Here is an 11,857-nt window from a genome sequence, read left to right as displayed (position 1 = left end):
TTTCACAAGGAAAGCAATAGTGCCCATCTTTAAGTGTGCCTGGGGAAAAATATAACAGCTTTACATAAATAGATCTCAAAAGAGAAAAACTTATACATTTTAAAATATAAATGTTGGAGTTCCTGTCGTGGCTCAGCGGTTAACGAATCAGACTGGGAACCATGAGGTTGCGGGTTCGATCCCTGGCCTTGCTTAGTGGCTTAAGGATGCAGTGTTGCCGTGAGCTGTGGTGTAGGTCGCAGATGTGGCTTGGATCCTGCATTGCTGTAGCCATGGTGTAGGCCGGCAGCTACAGCTCAAATTTGACCCCTAGCCGGGAAACCTCCATATGCCGTGGGAGGGGCCCTAGAAATGGCAAAAAGACAAAATAAATAAATAAATAAATAAAAAACAAATGTTTAAGAAACCTGATTAAGGCCATAGAATTTCAAAAATATTCAAGAACTGTGAGATATCTTACTGAACATCTAGTTTGACAAGCAATACAAAACAAAGCAAAATACAGTAAATAAAACATAAAATTCAATAAAGATGAAAACTGTACACTAGCGCTTATTTTATGGATGGAAATATCCTCTTAGGACATATGGATGGAATCTCTGGATTAGTATGAGGATGGGGAAAGCATTAGAGGAAGGCTTTGAGGCTCCATGTTCTATGCTGCTTACTGAGAGAACATTTTTCTCAGGTTACATGGCTGAAAGTCATAGATCCTTATGAAGTTAAGGACAAAGAAGAGAATAACTCAAAAGACCATAAGATAGATGGGAAGTAGCATACTACGTGTGATGCCATTTGTCTTTATCCATCAAAAATATTCAAAATACCCCAGCATTATACAGAATATAAGGTGACTGGCCTGGCACAAGTAATCACATAAACTGAATGGAAGGTTGCCTTTGGTGACTGCAACTATCCCAGATCGATTTTTTTTTAATTGAACTATAATCGCCTTACAATATTATACTAGTTTCAAGTGTGTAACATGATTTTATATTTTCTAGATTACGTACCATATGAAGTTATAATATTCTTGACTATATTGCCTGCACTGTACATTGCTTCCCTATGACAATTATCTTACAACTGATATTTGTCCCTCCTAGTCCCTTACAACTACTTCACCCATCCTCTTATTCCCTTCCCCCTATGGCAACCACTAGCTTCTTCTCTGTATCTATGAGTCTATCTGTGTTTTCTATAGAATGTGCCCCACTCATTGTATCCAATGGAACTCATAGTACAATTTCATCAGGGAGCAAAGTATAGTCTACTACTGGGACCACAAATCATACAGACTTCTTATGAAAAGACCCATGGACACACAGAATATGATATAAAGACTAGAGAAAGCAGAGTCCCTAAAGCCACCATTTTTCTTAATCTCTCATAAGGTTTTTTCAGTTACACTATTCTCCATACCTCTTGTCCCATACACGATCACAATATGCACATCCAGATACTTCTTTAGGTAGTGAAGTAAGAAGTGGAAGTGGGGTCACCAAAACCCTGATTTTCTTTTTTTTTTTTTTTTTAATATTCCTTCAAGAGAGACTGAATGCTGCATGGTTGAGCTAACACAGTTTGAACTGGCTTATTTATCTATTTCTTCGCTCTAGCTAATAAGAACCAGGAGATTTAGATGTAGTAGAATTAGATATAGTCTAAAGAGAAGAAATTGTATTTTCTCTGTAGACACAAGTTTAGTTTTGTCAGTCAAATTGTACTATCTAATTATAAGCATAATGTGAACTCATGAAGGATAGTGTGAGAAAAGAAAACAAGATCGTTAAATTAAAAATCATCAAAAAAAATCAGTGAAGAGCAGTTGGTAGAAGTGACACAATCATCTACAAAAGTAGAAGATATGTACTGAAATTTCCCAGAAGTTCAATGGAAAAGGGTAGAAAGTAAACCAATAAATAAAAAATAATGATATGGAAGATTGATCTGAAAGATTCAATCTATGATTCAGAGAAAGTAAAGCAAAAGAGGGCAGGGCTGAAAGAACATGGACAAAAAAAAAAATTATGAAAGAATGTTTTCCTCAGTTAAAGATCACAGTATAAAAATTGAGAATCTCCAGACAAACTTAATAAGAAATGTCACATGAACATATCTTCCTGAAGTTTTTTTTTTTTTTTTGGTCTTTTTGCCATTTCTAGGGTCGCTCCTATGGCACATGGAGGTTCCCAGGCTAGGGGTAGAATTGGAGCTGTAGCCACCAGCCTATTCCAGAGCCACAGCAATGCGGGATCTGAGCCGTGTCTATGACCTACACCACAGCTCACAGCAATGCCAGATCCTTAACCCACTGAGCAAGGCCAGGGATCAAACCAGCAACCTCATGGTTCCTAGTCGGATTCGTTAACCACTGCGCCACAATAGGAACACCTCTTCCTGGAATTCTCAAATATTAATGACAAAGACAGAAGCTTGATATAGAAAGCCACCCCAAAATATAGGAATTAGATTGACCTCTAAACTGCCTACATCATTAAACACTGGAATATGTTAGATGACTATCTACAGAAATCATAAGGAAAATGTGTTTTAGCTTAAAAATTTTATTCCAGTAAATATTTTATTTACGTATTCAAAATTCAATAAATATATTTTCATACTCTTATAGGGAAGACATTTTGAGGTACACAAGGATACAGACAGCAAAAGAACAAGGTATCCTTTCTAAATAATCTACATGAAGAAAGATAATTAAGAATTAGGAATTTTTAAATAATTATAAAATAGGTATTATAAATACACTGAAAGTGAGAATTTTCACAATTAACACTTCCACAATTGCTATTAATTGAATATACTATGTACCAAGTATTTACTAAGTGCTAGATATTTTCTTAAGCTCATTCATTATAAAAGTATAATTAATCTGTAGATCATTTGTGCATAGTAAGTACTTCTGGTCCCAATTTATATCCCAATATTCTCACTGTCGACTTATATATGTTAAAGTATTATCTCTGTGAGCAAGATAACTTCCCTTGGTTTGTGTGTGTGTGCATGTGCATAAAAAAGTTTATAATTATTAGTAAGGAAAAATGAAGGAAGTAACCTTGAAATTCTAAAAACTAAGAAGGATTTAGGTAGATAAACACTCCCTATTCCTCATTTTACCAAGTAAAGACTGAAAATTTACTTGTTTGTATAAGATATAATAATCCATATTTTGACAGAGAAAATATTATAGAATTTTTGAATATGAATAAAAATCTGATCCCTGATAGATGCTCAGAATGTCACTTGTGGAGAAGAGAACCAGTTTGAAAAATCAGGTAAGTCATTTTGTTGTGATACATCAAATATTTCTCCTTTCACTATAACCTTGAATATTCAATGCAAAAACAACATTTATAAAAACCTCTTTGTCTGCTTCATAAGAAACACTGCCCTAAATAAATTATTAGTTAATTGCTTAACTACTTTTGTAAAGCATATTGCATGTGATGTGGCCATTTTGATTATTTAGATTCAAAAGCATTTTTATTCCTTCTCTCTCTTCTCCTATAAACATGGCCAATCCCACCAGAAACTTGTCATGTAGCTGGGAATGCAACATTAATGCAATGCAAAGTCAATGAACAGTTCTGTGCATGAATAATATATTTTTCAGTGCTATTAGAAGACAAGGGGTTTACAATGTGTGGCTTTTTATACCGTACACACAACAAGGGTAAAATTACTGTCAGTTAGCAAGGCTATAATGTGTTGGGAAGAATTTATAGGGGTCAGGCTTGAACAAGGTCTTAAGTGAAGGGTAATGTAGGTTTAGAGAAATCTAGAAGTCACAATATAAACAACATAAGCCAAAGCAAAGGTAATATAGGGTAGCTAGACTTCAGATTGGAGGCTAAAACAGGGAAAAGGAGACACAGAATAAAGAGGTAATTCATATTAGCCTGCAAGTTAAACTTCAAAGTAAAAACATTCTGGAGTTCAATAATCTGGTCTTTGATTGTCTGTACTGTAACTTGTAACTAGCATCAGATGAAGATGACCTTTATGTCTATGTTAAAAATCAACTTATCCCAACAACCAACAAGAAACCAAGGTCCATGAAGAAATAAAACATATGACACCTGAATGAAGGGAAGTTGTTTATAATGAAGCATAACAAAAATGGGATAGATAAAATTAACCAAAGTAGTCATCTTCTGCTTAATTAATGTCCTTTGGGCTTGCATGTAAGAAGTACCAAATGTGAAATATTCTAAAAAGTTATGTAAACCTGGATTTCAAGTACTGATTAAAAGAATTTAATACAAATGTAACAAACAGATTTTCTTTTCATTTATCTGCTACTGAGAATACTACTCTCAGTATTTTCTTATCTCCATCACTCTCAGAAGTTCTCCAGCTATGTGTCTATTTTTACATAGTCATCACACTGACAGCAGAATAAAGAATAAAAATTCAGATAAGAAAACAAGATGTGCACTACTTTAACATTTTACATATTTAAAATACATAAAACTAGAGGTACAAAGACAGCTTAGAATGAACAGTAAACATAAGCACATAGTATCTTCATTTTTATTCTGATAAGCATAGTACAATGGTACTATTGATCATTTGAGTTGTGAATATTCTTAATTTCTCTTTCTTCTTCAAACAGTCCATCTATTAGAAATCCTAGATATACTGACTGGGTAATTATAATTCTACAGATTGTTCATACTCCACTGCCACTGAGGCAGTGAGAATATTAGTCCAAACACACAGATTGAAGACTTGAAATCTTAGAAATTCTTGAGCTGACATTGTCTAGGTAAGGCTTTATTGTACTCAGCCTCACCTGGGTATTTGTCTTTGAAGATAAATACTTCAAAGACAAGGGACAAGTTTACTGTTTGAAAGAATTCCTTCATTACTACTGTACTTTTACAACTAATGCTTTTTGCATTACATCTTACAGCAGAGGGTTGGCCACTTTGAATTACTTGCTCTACTTCTTTGGTCAGACTAGTCAATTTTTCTTTTGCTTTTTTTCAGGGCCATACCTGTGCATATGGAAGTTCCCAGGCTAGGAGTTGAATCGAAGATGTAGCTACATCTGCCAGCCTACACCACACAGCTCATGGTAATACCAGATCCTTAACCCACTGAGCAAGCCCAGGGATTGAACCCACATCCTCATGGATACTGTCGGATTTGTTTCCACTGAGTGACAGGAGCTCCCAAATTAGTCAAATTTTTGGAAAAAAAAAATTCACCATATTAAGCCAACTTAAAGGATTCCTAAAGAAGGCAAGACATTTCTTTTGTAAAACCTTACTGTGATTTATTTGAGATTGTTTACTTGTCACACTTTTAGTTTTTATTTTATCTTATTTTTTATTTTTATTTTTTGTCTTTTTTTTTTTGTATTTTCTAGGGCTGCATTCATGGCATATGGAGGTTCCCAGGCAAGGGGTCTAATCAGAGCTGTAGCCACTGACCTACACCACAGTCACAGCAACACAGGGTCCAAGCCACGTCTGTGACCTATACCACAGCTCATGGCAATGCCAGATCCTTAACCCACTGAGCAAGGCCAGGGATGGAACCCGCAACCTCATGGTTCCTAGTCAGATTCGTTAACCACTGAGCCATGACAGGAACTTCCTGTTACACTTTAAAAAAATTTTTTTTGTTATGTCAGAGATTGAATAAATAATAAATTATTTATTTGAGATATATTTCACTAGGAAAGACAAGTAAAATATGTCCAGGGATATTTTTAAATCACACATATTAATTTATTGTTATTTTATTTTGATTTTTTTGGTTGTGTCCATGGCATGCAGAAGTTCCTAGGCCAGGGGCTAAACCCATGCCATAGCAGCAATCCAAGCCAGTAGTAACTATGATGCCAGACCTTAACCCACTGTACCTCCAGGGAACTCCTACTATTATTTTAAAGTATATACTACCATCAGTGATGAATTAATGGAAAAGCATCTGAAGGTATTAAAGCAAATATTTTAAGAAACAAAAAAGTAGAATATAAATGCAAATTAGCTGTCATTTAATTTCAAGTTTATTTTAATACATTAAATTAAATATATGCATTTAGAGCTAGACATAAAAATCATTTTAAAAAAGAGCTACACTCACAAATGTCACATTTGATTTTGCCCTTTTCCAAAACCAGAGGAGAAACAGCTGAGAAATATGAGGATTGAAAAGATTCCAAATTCTTCTACACAGCTGTTGACTTTTTTGAAAGTTCTGGTGAGAAGCTAAGAATGAAAACATGACTGAAATAATGAAACATGATGCTTGTTCCTTATTTCCTAGACTAAGACGTAATTAGCTTTCTCAACAAAAAAAGTAGCTCACCTCCTTGAACTAGATTTTTATTTGTAACTCAAATCCTAAGTCATTCTATTAAGACCTTTCAAAAAATGTGTTTCTTGCCATTCCATTTTCCAAAAAATCCCCAGGGCCTTAAGGATTGGCATTTACTTTTCATGCTTTTTTTTTTTTTTTTTGTCTTTTTGCCCTTTCCAGGGCCGCTCCCGTGGCACATGGAGGCTCCCAGGCTAGGGGGTCCAACCAGAGCTGCAGCCACTGGCCCACGCCAGAGCCACAGCAACGCGGGATCCGAGCCGCGCAGGTAACCCACACCAAGCTCACAGCAATGCCGGATCCTCAACCCACTGAGCAAGGGCAGGGATTGAACCCGCAACTTCATGGTTCCCAGTCGGATTCATTAACCACTGAGTCACAACGGGAACTGCTACTTTTCATATTTTAACATCTCTGCCCTTCCTTTCAAGGAGCACTTAGACAAAAATACATTGATAGCAAGAACCTCTTCAGAGAGAGAGATGCAAGTAAATGGATTTGCATATCAAAATGCTTTTGTTGTTAAACATAAAATTTTCCCCCAGAATATATGAAGTAATAAATAATATTTCTACCATTAATTTATAGTCTCAGATAATATGCAAATTCAATTAAAATTAGTTGTTTTTTTAATGACTGAGATGAAGCACTGTATACAGAGAATAAAGAGTTACATATTTTAAAAATAAAAGGACACTTTTGATCTCTCCACATTTCTCCACACTCAGGTTTTAGATTTAATGTTTTCCCTAACCCTGATAAATTCATGCTCCTTATGATTTTGTCCTTGTGGCCACTGGATTTGGACAAATACTTCTACATGAGTTCCTTTCAGTGGATCAATTGTAGCATCACCACTGTATCATGATATTTAGAAAGAAATTCTTTGTTGGATGGCAGAGAAACTAGAAACTACATCAATGAAATAGTTGTATTTTGTTGCAAACAACCAATATTGAAAAAAGCAACATGGGATAGACATCCCCATACAAGAGAGTTTGCGTAAAACAAAAGAACAATCTTGGGGTAACTGCCAACACACAGATGATGGTTGTAAGCTGGATATCAAAACCAAGAATATACGTGTGATTTTCTTCATGAGATTCAACTCCTAGTTACTACTGACAGGAGACTTAAACGTAAATTTTGCAATAAAATAAAATACACTATACCTTATTTGTAGGTCTTATGCATGTCATTCAGAAATATCACATGGAAAATTCCTGTAAATAAAAAGAAGTGATGAGTCGAATGTATATTCAAATTTGAATATGAGCATCAGTTATGCAATTAAAGAAAAACTATCAAATATTTTCTTACAACTTCTGATACTGATGTAATTTTATAAATTCACTTATATGTTCTTATAGACAGAAACAACTGTAATGTATATCTATATCATTAAAAAGTGTACTTAAATATTATATTAACAAATATTTCAATTGTTTTTAGGTACAGATACTGAATCATTGAAAAAGCCAATTTTTCCAAATGTTCACCAGAAATATAGAGAGTTCACAAGGAATACTGTGATTATGTTTAATAAATAAGGTGTTTTAACTAAATTAGACAATAAATATATTCAAATATATATACTATGTATATATACACTAAGTACATATATAATGCTTAAGACTGAAGAAAAATAGAGTTTATAGAAAAAAATTCCTTCTTTCCATATACATACTCAATATGACCATTTATTCAAAAATGCAAAGGTAGTATGTTTCAATTGAAATAAACTGGCCCTTTAGAGAAAATTAAAATAAAGTTTTGGGCAAGATAATTGAAACTTTAATAATTTGTTTAGAATTATAATTTAATTCGCACCTTGAAAAAAGCAGCATTTGTTGTATTGGCTTTGGGACAAGAATTAACATTGGGAAGAAGATAATTAAGTCATCTTTTAAGCTGATGTTGACAATATATTGTCTTTAAATTTGTCAGTTTTTTTTTAGCTACTCTAACCCGTCTTAGAAAATGAGATAATAGAAATAAAATGTATAATTCAAAATCTAGAACAAGGCATACTCCTAATAAATATGGGGCACAACTTCCTTTTTAAATTACAGTTCCAAGGAAAACATAACAAATATTTTCTGTCTTTCATATACAAAATTTATATTTATAAACATAAAATACATTTTATGAAAATCTTTAACATATAGCATAGTATAATATACCACATATATGTTTCTCTTGTATGTACATAATATATATACTCTGTTTAATTCTAAAACTATTACTTCAACATAATATGTTCACTTTTTAAAAATGTGGAAATGGTAAATTAAAGGTGATACAAATGTATTTGTAAATATTAAGTGCTTCAACGTAAAAACAAAATCACATATAGTGAAGTAAGAAGAGACACAGTCACATAGGTGGAAGACACAGTCTCACAGTCACAGAAGCAGAGGGAAACTCATAGGTCACGAATACCAAACACTACATTTTAGAAGTATAAAATGACACCCTGTAGGAGAATGTAACATTTTAAAGTCATGCAGCATATTTGCACATGACCAAAATTAGCACCTGTCATAGAAGGAATTACTGACACTTAAATAAAATTACATGAAAATAATTTTAACCATATGAAGTTTCTATAAGTAATTTACTTGCTGGACTTAGAAAATATTTATTTGTGGAAATCTGATAAATATAAAGTGAATCCAAGTTCTATCCTAATAGGCTAAGATGCTGCAAAGATCTGATGCTTAAATTGTTCCCCCTTAAAATGTTTTAAAAATCTTTAATTTTTAGCTTAATATTTTTCACTTTTATCATCCATCATAAGAATATAAAAATAAATGTTCACCTGTGAGTCAGTGGTGCTATCTTTGTTTTCAGTTGCAATTATGAGGAAGAAAATATAGTAATAAATTTATAAATCTACCACTGGCATTGTTTTGTTTTTAGATAATGATATCAGGAAATTTAATATCTATTTGTACTCATAACATTTTATCATAAAAGTGACAAATATTTAAAATATTTAATCCTAGTGAAAATATACAAATTTCAGTTTAAGATTTTCTGTTACTGCTAATTGTTTAAACATTTTACTTATTCATTTAATATGTATTTATTAATCACTCTTTGTGTAATTGGCATTTATTTATCTAGGCATCTGGAATATATCAGTATACAAATTTTTAAAAATTTTGTACTTTGGCAGTTATAGAAATACACAGAAAATAATCAATATACAATAATCATAAAATAAGTAAATTTTAGGTAGTTCCTATTGTGGTTCAGTGGGTTATGGACCCAACTAGTATTCATGAAGATGTGGGTTTGATCCCTGGCCTTGCTCTAGGTCAGCGGGTTAAGGATCCAGCATTGCTGTGAGCTGCGGTATAGGTTGCAGATGGTTCAGATCCTGCATCGCCATGTCTGTGACGTAGGCCTGCAGCTGCAGCTCTGATTCTACCCCTAGCCTGGGAACTTCCATATGCTGCAGGTACAGCCCTAAAAAATAGCGAAAACAAAACAAACAAACAAAAAAACAAGTAAATTATATTAGAAGGTGGAAAAATTTAAGGGTGAAAAATGGTCAGGGTAGAAAAAGGGTGTTGTGAACAGCTTATGATTCTGAATAGAGTAAACCAAAGGGAATTCAAACAAAGTCTTAAATAATCTCTGCGTAATTTATCTGGAGTCTACAGTTAAATTTACTACTTTTTAGTTAAGGCACTATCAAAATTAGTCAAAAAATTAAGCTTACTTGAATATCAAAAGGAAGAAATTAATTTTGTTTCATTGCTTTTGCACATAAACAATACATTATACATACTTCTGAAAGACTGCCTTTGACATTAAAAACATGGCTGTCACTTTCCTTTAAACATAAACACATTATCAAGATATATTCCTGTTTGCTCTAACAAAAAGGGCACATATGAAAATGGATAAGATGACAAGTTGCTCTGTGTATCATGTTCACTGTTATATAAAAACATGGAATAAAAGTTAATTTTCAGTGCCACAGTTTATATCTCAGTCCCAATGTGGAAAAGTTCCATTTACAAAACATTTTATTTTCAGAAAAATCAAGCTAAGCTCCACCTCCACTCTTAGCTTATAATGAGGGAGTTAGGATGGTAGATACATTTTGCCCACTTTAGGAATAATTATTAAAAGCACAGCACTAGATTTAAAAGCCTCCACTAAGATATCATTTGTGCTCTAGGTCCTTTGATTATAACCATCAATTAGATATTAAAAGAGAACAAAATATATGCATCAAAGCTGAAGTTTACCCGAATTATTTATTTGAAACATTTTTTATTGCAGAACCACATCGATCAGTATCAAGTCTCTACAAAATCTCTCCAGCTCTGCTGTTGAATCTAGATTTTGGAGTTTACAAAAAAGGTAATTCCATCATCTAATAATAATGTTCATGCTAATAATCTGATCTGTTCAAGAAGGTAGATTATAATATAGTATCATTCCCTCACTTTTCAGCAATTACTACACACACACATATTATGTATTATGTGAGTGCGTAATCTTAGAGCTTCTTGACACATTAAAAGTCATCTTTTTTCAATATCTAGCCACTGTAATTTACCTGACACCTACAAGGAAGCTCTTTGAAGTTTTATGTGATTGATACAATTACTACTGCTTCTTCAGGAAAATCAAACTGAAAAAATGTTGATAATATTTCTTAAATGCAAAGATAAGTTCCTTATCACCTTTTCTAATGAACTGATTTGAGCAAGTAAGAGTGAATATTTATAGTCATTTCTTTTACATCTAATATATGTATAATCAAAAGTTCTAGGGATAAATTATATAAAGCATACTTAGGAAATATTTAATTTTGCTAAAAAGGACTAACAATTTCTTCTCAGCAACAAGTCATAGTTTTATAATTATATATCTGAAGATAGTAAAGATAAATATTTGTGAATAAAATTTACTAGATATCCATATTAATAAATATAGACAAAATCCTTTTGACAGCATAATATTGGACATTCTCCAAAAAGCTGATAAAATCCCATCACAAATTCACCACCAACAGTTTAATGTAACTGAAACAAACGAAAAAATGACTCCCATTTATATCCCAGAAATAGATTATATTTTATATCTTGATTTTGAGTTGCTGGGCTTAATCAATAAACTTCAAACCTGCTTTCATGTATCATTGCGTAGAGTAAGAAAAACAAATGTGGATGCAGGCTTCTTTATCTTATTTGAAGGAGCCGATCAATGACACTACAAACCAGGAGATGCACCACTGCCAAAGTGAAGCACCGAATGCCATTACTGGGGAAACACAGCTCTCCACTCCCACAAAATGGTTGTAATCTCCTCTTAATATATGATATTATAAGTTTAGTGCATACCTGAGCTCAGCTGTACTTTAACTATTTCCATAAACAAGTAGAGGGAAGGAAAGAATTTGGGCTTTAAAAACAACCATATATGGACACTTTGGTGTAGTCATTGGTCTTTGAGTACTTGAATGAACTATTTCACCTCTTTGAGT

At 33.1% G+C, this 11,857-nt stretch overlaps 1 protein-coding gene across 11 annotated transcripts in view; it reads right to left on the bottom strand.

The window, feature by feature from the left end:
* PCDH15 (protocadherin related 15) overlaps positions 1 to 11,857 on the bottom strand; it is a 1,617,506-nt gene that overhangs the window by 931,680 nt on the left and 673,969 nt on the right. For 9 of the 11 annotated variants that reach the window (XR_014827612.1, XR_014827610.1, XR_014827605.1 and 6 more), the window contains one exon: positions 7,521 to 7,571. The gene's annotated coding sequence lies outside the window, so the exon portion shown is untranslated. Of the gene's footprint in view, positions 1 to 7,513; positions 7,572 to 11,857 lie in introns of all 11 variants that reach the window. The other 2 variants (XM_084996683.1, XM_084996682.1) reach the window with 1 other exon arrangement.

Source organism: Sus scrofa, chromosome 14, assembly GCF_054392235.1.
Source record: "Sus scrofa isolate SSC_HxYL_T2T_F1_AM1 chromosome 14, Sscrofa_HxYL_maternal_Yorkshire_Landrace_v2.0, whole genome shotgun sequence".
Classification (NCBI taxonomy): domain Eukaryota; kingdom Metazoa; phylum Chordata; class Mammalia; order Artiodactyla; family Suidae; genus Sus; species Sus scrofa.
This window is presented reverse-complemented; position numbering and strand designations above follow the sequence as displayed.